Raw genomic sequence first — 10,940 nt, forward strand, 5'->3', positions numbered from 1 at the left:
CCAGGGAAAGAAAACCTGTCATGATGTGAAAAGCACCCAACAGGAAAACCACAGCTTCTCCTGCCTCTGCAGCAAATCTTCTTTGCAAATCAAAGAAACCTCCACTTTGAAAGAGTTACCAAGGTAGCCACAGTGCCCAGTGAGGACTTCATGGTTGCAGGAAACCCAAACCTCCTGTGTTTGCATCCAAGCTGTCTGAGAGCAGTATGTGGTGTATGGGGGTTTGGACATCCATCTTCCTGCAGGTCATGCCCAGCATGGCATGCACGCAGCCACTTCTGGCAGGGCTCAAGGAGGAAATGTCCCTCCAAGCAGCAATCCCGATTTGGGAAGACAGGCTGACATCCAGCCAAACCTGCCCTCACTTCACCAGCCATGGTGAAACACAGCTGAGATGTGCCACCTGTGTCTGCAGTAAGAGAGGCCTTGTACCACAAAAGACAGGTGAAGAGCTGAAGCGAGCAATGAAGCTGGATAAAGAGAGTGAAGATCAGGGCACAGTGAGGGAGAGATGCCATGAACAGCCAGGACAGGGCAGGACTGGTGGTGCAGCACCAGGAGCGTAGGATTAAACGCCTTGCATGGCCTTCAGTTGATGGCCACGCTTAAGCTCGTCTTTCTTTTGTTGCCCTCTCTCTCGTCTGTCTCTCTCGCTGCATCAACCAGAGGAACCAAGCTCTGCTGCCATCACCACACAGACACAGAGATGATCTTCTGCCCCTAGCGAATGCTTAACTTCACCTGCTGTGAACTGAGAGCCGAATCTGGCCTCTGAGCATCCGGTTCCCCTTTGCGCGAGGCCTATTTGAATACATGCCTTGGTTTCCACTTTTGGCACCACAGCTGTGTGCCTGTCCGGCTCTGCAGAGCTGGTGGCTGGCCGCCCACACACCCCGTGCTCCGTTACCAGCTCTCTTCAGCACCTCCTCGCACACCCTGGAGCTGCTACTCCACGTCCCTCTGGAATAGAGGAGACATCTGCCAAGGCATGCATGCTTCCACCCATTGCCCCACTGTTTTCTAAAGCTACTTAGACAAAGTGCTGTGAGGATCAGGCTTGTCCATGAGTCACGCCCAGCAGAGGACAGGGGACCTGGGTAAAAAGCCTCAGCTGGGTCATGGCCACCAGGACGTAATCCACCCTGCGTGACTCCTCCTGTCCACTCTGGACCTTGGTCTTTGCCTCCTGGCCTCGCACCTCAGGCTCAACCACCCATTCTGTGGTGTTATTTTTGTGGCACCTTAAAGACACGCTTCTTTCTCCAAGCATACAAGAAAAAATAAGCCGAGATGTCTCAGGAAGAGATAAATTAAAGATGTCTTTGCAGGACTTTGCCTTCTGGCAACAGTTTCATCTCACGCCTCTAGGATCCAGCCTCAGCCCCAAAGAACAGCAGGACTCGGGGTCTCCAGCTCTGATCCCGTTTCCAGTGGTCCAGATCTCTGAGGTAGCAGAGAATAGCTGGGCTTGGAGCCAGCATCTGGCCTGAGGTCCTGACGCCAAAACCCACTCTGATGAAACATCCTGAACATTCACCATCACGCATCGGACCCCGATTGTCGTCACGGGGCTGTTTGTGTTGCTGCCCGCAGTGCAACAGGGGCAGAGGTTACAAAACATCTCGTGTGAAGGGAAGGGTCAGGGCCAAGCCTGGAAGGGAAGCAGCGGGAAGAGGAAGATGTATTAAGGCCTGGATTGTCCCCACCCACCCCCACTACCTGTTTTTCCTTCTGTACAAGTGAAATTAAGAATTAAGAATATATATTTTTGATCACCGTGATGGCTCCAGTTCCGCAGCAGGACCACAGCTCACTGCTGTGGATGTCCCCTCCCCTTCTGATTTTCCCTTGCAGCTGAGCACAACCCAGAGGGTGAAATTTGGCCACACGGGTGCAGATCCAGTGACCACGAAGCACTGGGTGAAATGCTCCCAGGATCTTTCTTTCTGGCCTTATTTCATCCTCCCATCCCTGGTGGGGCTCATTCACACTGACTCGGTTCGATGGGAGCAGAGGGCTCTTGGGGTGGCTGTACTCCTGAGACAAAGCTGGGGAGTGGAAACGCAGGGAGTTTGGGAACCAGCCTGTGGATGTGATTTCACACCAAAGGAAGGGGGCTGGAAGCCTCACTGGTTTGGTCCATGTTCTTAACCTTGTTCTTAGCAGAAGTGATTGCATCCCCAGGGGGTTTCACACGGCAGGTGATTCTCACCTGAGCTGTCAGCTTCGATGCTCTCATTGGGAAACTGATCTTCTGAGGACAGCTTTTACTTTCCAGCCCTCTCCAATCCTTGGTTCTTGCCAGCAAGGACTGAAGCATCCTGTGCTCCCCAACCCTGCAATTTTGGACCGGCAAGAGACCCACCACAAGGTCATTTGACTCAGCTTCAAATGAGCAAAGCACTTTGTCTTCCAGTCAGCCTCAAAGCAGGTTTCAGAGAAACCTGTGTCTAGTTACTCCAAATCTGATCTAAATGTGGCTTATATGAATTCTGCCCACCGTGGTGGGAGGAAGGTATGTAGCTGATACACAGATACATAAACCGATGTGACCAGACTTCCACTGAGATTTCACTCGCATGATTTTGTGCTGCTTTAACTGTACCAGCTCGTAACCACCCATTTTGGGTACAGTCAGACAAATCTTCAAGAATTTTTATGGCAGCAGTCTGGACGAGCACCGTGTCCCATCCATCCTCCTCTGACAGCGTGTGAAAGCCCGCAGGAGCCCAGCCTGCTAATGCCCAACCCTGTTTTTCTTTCCTCACGTGGGAACCTTGACAGAGAGCTGCAGAAGCCTGGTGTCGTGGTGTTTTCTTCAAGGTGTGCCTTTATTTTTGCCTGGCTGTTTGTAGCAGAAGTAAACCTGTGGCTGTTCTATTTATAGGACTTTCTTGGGCCTGCTTGCTCTCTGCCTCAGCTACATCAGGGTTGAGAAGTCTGGTTTCACCAGGAGAGTTCCCTCCAGAAACAAACAAAGGCTCAAAGCTTTCTCAGCCCTGCAGTGGAAATATGCTCAAACCTTTGACAAACATGTTTTCTCCAAAGTGTTCCTCCACCATTTGAGGCAAAAAGATATGAACAAAAAAAAAAAAACTGCAAAGAGGAAAACCACTTCCCATCTCTATTAGTCATCTTTCATTCGGCAGGTATCAGAACATCTCAGCGCTCAGATGCAGAGCACTTTAGGAAAAGCAGAAGAGTCAAAACTGATGTGTGCTGTGAAGGCAGGCAGAATTTCAGAATTTTCCCCTTTCTTTTTTACCTGTATTTTAATTTCTGAACTTTCTTACATAGCATAAAGATGCATATGCAGGCCGAGGTGCAAGCAGTGTTATTTTTTCCCTCTGTAGTTATTAAAAAAGAAATAGACACAGCTCTTTCAGCATAAAAGAGTAAAATTATACCCTTTTTTGCCCAGATACTTATAGTGACAGTCTTATAAAATCCTAGATGAAGAATTGAAACAAAAATACCTACATTACAAATAGTGTTTTAATGTTTGGTGTGGGGTTTTTGTTTGTTTGCTTGTTTTCATTACAAATTGAGATCTGATATCCATGATTTGTACCCATGGGATCACAGAAGAGAGGACTTGAGCAGTTCCTCTAATCTCTCTCCCACTTTAACTCTGTTTAACTCTAGCAGTGTTATTTACCTGTGTTATACATTTCACGACACCCAGTACACTGTCCTTATGTGGTAGAACCAGCATCACTGACTGCAGCTCTGACAAATTCATTTTATCTCTTTTTACCAGGTTTTGCATGCTTCCATCACTCACCTCACAGAGATCATTCAGAACAACCCTCCTTAGTGCTTACGAGCAATGCTGGTGTACCCAGGTGGAAGCCAAGACAGTGCAAAGTATTGTGACATCTTTGAGAAAGGGAACATAGAAACCTAAATATCTCACTATCATATTGAGTGGTTTTTATCAGATAAGGTGTGGAAGTATGAAGGGATGAAAGACACGGACTCCTGATGGCTCTTGAACAGAAGGCCTTTACTGCCATTTTTCACCACTACATAGACTTTCCCTGTAGCCCCATGCACTGTCCACGCGCCCAAACCTGTCATATAGTTGGTTACAGACCCTCAGACACGCACCTCAAGCCAGCCAGCAATTGGCCACTGCCCAAAGCTCATCCTTAACACTGCAGCCAAGTTAATTTATCTCGATCTTGCTCAAGTTTTTGCTTCTACCACTTATTTCCTCGTTATCTCTAATTCAGGGACGTGTGAAACAGCGCAAAGCCACCTGCGAATTCCTTTCCCACAATTCCCCCTTTTTTATTTTCAACCAACCAAATGCTTTCTATAGATTTTTCTATCAAGCACCGCAGACATTGCAGTAAGCAAGGTATAATAAGCAACAGGGTGAAAATCACAAGCAGAATTATGATTGTAAAGTAGCGTGCCTACTAGAATCTACATCAGTCAACAAGCCACTAAGTGCTAGGGACATTGCTTTGCAGCGATGCTGCGTCTCACTCACACAGCACAATCACACAATCACGCAAAGAGGCCTCTTGCACTTCTCATTCATACTACAAGAAAATATCACTTAAAATAATTTGTCCATGGCTTCAGGAGGTCCTTGTCTACTCCCGTGGTGAGTGGCTGAAAGTGGAGGTCCTTCCGAGGAAAATGCTCGGGGTGCACCTAGGGGCATCCGCTCCACAGTTGATCCCACAGCTGAGCAGAGCGGCTCCTGGCTCAAGGAATGATGCTATTATAGTTTTGTATAATTACAGCAAAGAGATGCATTGTGATAAGGAACAAGTGTGGCATTGATGATTTGTTTCATGGTTTGTGTTTTGCCCATGTAATTGAACCTTACACATGCTGTTGCTGTTACACTTCCCAGGATATCTAATTCCTGTGGCTCTAGGGGCGCTTGCGGTAAGTAGACAGTCCAGTCTTTGTTATCTGCCAGGTTCCCCACCAGACGTTGTAAATGGGTCGTTAGCACTAGCCAGGGACAGGCACATCGCTTCTTGTCCTGTCATGTTAGTGAGGGTGACTGAGATGTTGCGGCATGGTTGGACGGAGACCCAGGGCTGGCAATAACCGATGACAGCAGCAATTGTGAGGAGGAGGCCAACCATGGCCTTACTCCCCTTGCTGGTACCCATCTTGGTCCGTGACCTGTGGAGACACAAGCATACCCTCGACCCCAAGTTATTAGAGGCTGGGGTCCCTCCCAAAGACCTGTATTTGAATTTTTTACCATTACTAAGGCCTGCTTTGATTGGGGCACCTGTGACAGTGCGGAATTCATATTTTTGTAATGTTTTACTATGGGCGGTACCTCTTTGTGAGGAAAGGGTAATGATAGGTGATTCATTACGTAAAGTGCCTTTCCCAACCTGTTCTGTGGTGTTTCCTGGGTGTCTCCCCCTTTTTGTTTATTTAGCAGTGTTTTCAAGGTACAATGTGTGCGCTCAACAATGGTTTGACCCGTGGGCGAATGAGGAATGCCTGTGATGTGTCAGATACCCCAAGTTCGAAAAAAGTTTTGAAGGGAGTGACTACCATAGGCGGGGCCATTGTCGGTTTTTATTTCCTTTGGGATGCCTAGCGCTGCAAAAGCGACACGGAAGTGAGCCTGGACATGGCAACTAGTTTCACCCACCACAGCTGTCGCCCAAATAGCATGAGAGAAAGTATCTACCGATACATAAACTTATTTCAAGCGACCAAATTCTGGAATATGCGTTACGTTGGTCTGCCATAACTGTAGGGACCGTTGACCTCTAGGGTTTACCGTTAAAGACGGGGTCGAAACATGTTGTTGACAGTCAGGACATGTTTGGAAATCAATTTGGCGTCAGTGATCGGTATAGCGAATTGTTTCACCAAGACTTTGGCGGATTGATGGAAAAAGGCATGGGACAATCGTGCTTGCTCCAGCACCTTAGGCACGGGGGCAGTCAGGGTCATATTAGTTAGCTGGTCAGTGCTTGCGTTACCCTCTGCAAAAATACCGGGTGACATGGTGTGGCTCTGCATGTGAATAATACAATACGGGTGCCTTTGCTGCTCTACCAAAAATAACAGCTCTTTAAATTTTAGAAATAAGTTTTCCTTTGCGACGTCTCAAATGTGCCCTTTCAATGTGCTGAGCGACACCTACAGCATATTGTGAGTCAGATACAATATTCAAAGGTACTGTTTTTTGTTGTTGTTTTATATTTTCCTTTTTTTCTTTTTTTTTTCTCTCTTTTTTTTTTTGTTTGTTTTCTGGCTGCAAGGAGCCCATGTCCTAAATCACTGCATTGATTCGTCACAAATCATGCAGTAATCTCCATTTCCCACTCTTCTTCTTGATGACAAACACTGGTGAATTCCACGGGCTGTTTCTCGGAACAATATGTCCTTGTTGGAGTTGTTCTTGAACCAACTCCTGCAGACTACTGCTCGTAAAGAATAAATTGAACAATTCTAGTTCCCTTTGGTATTGACAATGGTGGAGACGGTGTCCAAGCCATAGCTTGGATTTGTCCATTATAATCAGCGTCAATTATCCCCAGCAAAACAAACAATCCGGTCAAAGTTGTACTTGATCATCCTAGCAGCAATACACTGCAGTCATTCCCAATTGGTCCTTTGACGTTCAATGGAATTTAATGAACGTGAGTACCCCACAACATAGTGTCTGTTACTGTGGAGACATCCACTCCAGCCCTCCCTCTGGTTCTTGCTGACAGGGTGTCCACGGTGGTAACTGTGGCAGCGGGGCTGCAGCGTGGAACCCTGCTGCACCGTGGCACTCCATGGGCTGCAGGGGGACAGCCTGCTTCACCATGGTCCTCACCACAGGCCGCAGGGGACTTCTGCTCCGGTGCCTGTAGAACCTCTCCCCTCCTTCTTCACTGACCTTGGCGCCTGCAAGGCTGTTCCTCACTCCTCTCACTCTCCCAGCTGCTGTGTGGCACAGCGTGTTCCCCCCCCCCCCCCTTATTTTTTTTCCTCTTTCTTAAATATGCTCTCACAGAGGCACAAACAACATCACTTATTGGCTCAGCTCTGGTCAGCACTGGGGCAATTACCTAACATGGGGCAGCTTCTAGATTCTTCTCACAGAAGCCACCCCTAAGGCCCCCTGCTACCAAAACCTTGCCACGTAAGCCCACTACATTCCATCCCTCGCCTCTGTGAAAAGCATATTTAAGAATAATCACAATACACTCTTACTTTACAATTATCACAATCTTCACAAACTTCACTTACATCAAAAAGAAAAAGAATTCCCCACACCAAAATAAACGTAACATCATCACAACACCGACGAGGTGGACAATTTACACACACACCACCCCTCGTCCCTTCACCACACTAACATGAAACATATTCCCCACAACTGCTGCTTTCTTAAATTCTTCACAACTATTACATTCATAAAAAAAAAAAAAATCCAGTCCATGTTTTGCGTGTTATTTCTCTCCACTATCATTCTTATCTCAAATTCCTTCAGCCCCATGTTGGGTGAGTAAAAAACAATAAGTTATCACAGATTTGTGGTAGGAGGTTTGAAGAAAACAATCTTCCAGCAGTATTGGACAATACATGGCACAGAAACTACAGTAATGCTGCTTCGTACTAGAGCAAACAATTTGTGAATAGCATATGCCAACACAAATGTGCTTGCACCAGCAGCCCTTTTAGATTGCAACGATTTATGGTTTATTTGAGGACTTCTTAGTGTTAGGTCAGAGGTTGGACTAGGTGATCTTGGAGGTCTCTTCCAACCTAGATGATTCTGTGATTCACTGAAACCAAGTTTGAAGAGAACTGCAGTCATATCCACAGCACTTGACACAGCCAGGCAGAAGATTCCTAGAGATACTGATGAAATTCCAGCGTGGAATGAAACCCCTACAGCACCACATTCTTTGAAAACTTTTTTCAGCTGCTGGGATTTATTGAGTTTCTCGTTTTCCCTGCTGAGATCGGTGGCTGCCTTTTCACGGGATCCACCCACAGGGGCAGCAGAGGGGCCGGCGGGCTGAGGGGAGGCCGGCCCGGGGCGGGGGGGGGGCAGCAGCGGCGGCGGGCGGCGGCCCCGGGCGCAGCAGCCGCAGGCGGAACGTGGCAGCGCGCGCTGCGTGCGGGCGGGCGCTCGAAACTGAGGGACGCAGCAGCCGGCGGCGGGTGCCCGGAGCTGACAGCGGGGAGGGCGGCGCTGGTGGCCGCCACGGGTTGGGATATTGTCTCTGCCCCTATTCCCAAGGTTTATCTGTCAGGTTTACTTCCTCTGGCGGCACGCAGTCACCGCTTTTTATTTCACCCGCCTGCGTAGCCTGAGCGGCCGCAGTCCATGATCTCAGTGTCTCAGTCGCTAAGCGCCAGGTCGTCATCACCTCAGTGGCTGTTGTATCTCCCCGCGAGGCAGCGTCCCATAAAGTTGTCCCAGCATTTTCCCAAGTTTTTAAACCAAGCACTGCCCAAACTGTCGACGGGGCCCCATTCTTTTGTAAGAAGTTTCACTTTATGTGGGTCATGTTTCACTCCTCTTTTTACCAGGAGTTGAGTCAGTAACAGCTATCGCCTCCTCCTCGGCCGATAGATGAGCTCCCATAGTTAATGCCCCAACTGCTCACCTGCTTCCTGAGGTGGTGTCCCGGGGTCAAAGCCGTGGTGCCGCCAGCTTGAGTTGTTCGGCTGGGGTCCCCTCAGACGCTTCTCTCAGTGCTGCTCTTTTCCCAATCACGTCGGGGTCACCATCTGAAGGGATGAAAGACACGGACTCCTGATGGCTCTTGAACAGAAGGCCTTTACTGCCATTTTTCACCACTACATAGACTTTCCCTGTAGCCCCATGCACTGTCCACGCGCCCGAACCTGTCATATAGTTGGTTACAGACCCTCAGACACGCACCTCAAGCCAGCCAGCAATTGGCCACTGCCCAAAGCTCATCCTTAACGCTGCAGCCAAATTAATTTATCTCGACCTTGCTCAAGTTTTTGCTTCTACCGCTTATTTCCTCGTTATCTCTAATTCAGGGACGTGTGAAACAGCGCAAAGCCACCTGCGAATTCCTTCCCCACAGAAGTAGCTTTAGGTGGGGGAGCTGTGAAGAAAAAAACAGGCTGTTCTCTTACCTAGATTTCAATAAAAATATAATGCATTTTTCTGACCAGACTTTGCCAGAGTGTGCTTCCCATTTGAGACTCCTTTAAGGCTCCGTTGAGCCCTGATTCTCCCGTCCCTCTGAATTGCTTCTGGATGAGCTCCAGGCTGCAGATCCAGCTTTTCCTCTGCCTGAGGGTAAGCTGGGCTCCAGGTCTTGCCCTGTGTGGTGACACCTGAGGGTGCCAGTGACAGGGCAGGGGTGGCCTGCATCTCCCCCAGCGACTGGTGGTCTTCACCTGATCAAAGAGGGGGGCTTCATTCTGTGGGGTCCCTAGGACTGCTTGGACAGCCCTGCCCATGGCATCCTTCCTCTCACCTGGGACATCACTGGCTGCATGTGCCCCCACACCTCACGGGGATATTTCTGGGAGCTCGCACTGCTCCGCCTCATCTCCTGGCACCACTGCCTGGGAAACATTTTGAAAAGACAACAGGCAAGGTTTCAGCTTCTAAATGCAACGTTTACCTCTCTTCTCGTTCTGCACTTTGAAAAATGAAATAAACACCAGGCAATGAGTGCCCTTCTGCCATCCCCCATGAGATATTTTGGTCCCAAGCAGATGGGTGTTTTTCTTCTCTTTTCTTTTCACTAATAGCAACCCCCAAATATTTTTGTTCCAAGTGTACCTGAAAAATTCTCTGTTGCTGCTGAGCTTTTCACCTAGCTTCACAAACCAAACCATAAATCACCCACACAGATGCAGTCAGTGCTCAGAGCCTTTTGCATGCTTTGCAGGAGAGACATGGCTGTCTGGAGAAAACCATGGGTCCCAGAAATAGCCTGTCTGGGCAGTCTGACCAAACCTTACTTTCCAGCAGCTCTGTTCACCTGCAGCAGGTCTAGATGTAGATGTAGATTTAGATGTAGATGATGTAGATTTAGATGTAGATGTAGATGTAGATGTAGATGTAGATGTAGATGTAGATGTAGATGTAGATGTAGATGTAGATGTAGATGTCATTGGACCTGCCTGCTGAAGAGCAGATGCTCAGCTAAACATCTTCCCCTTGGAAAAGAGCTACAGCTGCCCAAATCTCTTGCAAGGCATTTCTTTGGCTGTCCAGGAGAGGCAGAGGTTCGCCCTGTTCAAGCATGCCACCTACTGCTAACCAGCCCCCCTGCACCCAGACGTGCATCTTCTCCACTTTGCACAGCCAGGGCAGGCAAGATGTGTGAGGGGCTCTTGTCAATTCAGCTGGTCTTATTATAAAGATTCATTATATCTGAAGCCCAGGGAAGCACAGTCCTGATGGATCTTACATTTCACAGTTTTATGGATTACAGTGAGCTCAATTTTCTTCATAAACAGGCCAGTGCCCTTGTGCCTGAGCTAAGACAAAAAGCAAAATCATTGCCAGTCTTTTTAGAAAGCTGATTGGTCTGAGAATTGCCAAGATGTTGTACAAAAGCAAATAAATTGTCCATTTTTAAAGCAGCCTAGTACAAAATGAAGCTTTTCTTTTTACAAGCCACCCTCTAGGATGAGAGTGGAGAAAAGATATTGCAAGGAATCAGGTTTGGCTTCTGGAGGATACAGAGGGAACTCCAGGCACTGCTACATACAGCTAAGTGCATTTCTTTGCCTGCCCACAGACACTTGGGTTGCTCATCAAAATGACACAGCTCTGTGTCATGGTCCAAAACAAGCAGAGATATTGCCCTGACAGTCATCTCTGCACCAATAATGGTTTAATTCCCAGACCAGATACAAGCAGTAATTGTTAGGATTTGGCTTCCCTTTCTTTTTTTGCTCTCTTTTTTTTTTTTGGTTTTACTCATTTCCACAGAACTAATTTTGAC

Source organism: Anser cygnoides, chromosome 2 (assembly GCF_040182565.1).
Source record: "Anser cygnoides isolate HZ-2024a breed goose chromosome 2, Taihu_goose_T2T_genome, whole genome shotgun sequence".
NCBI lineage: Eukaryota > Metazoa > Chordata > Aves > Anseriformes > Anatidae > Anser > Anser cygnoides.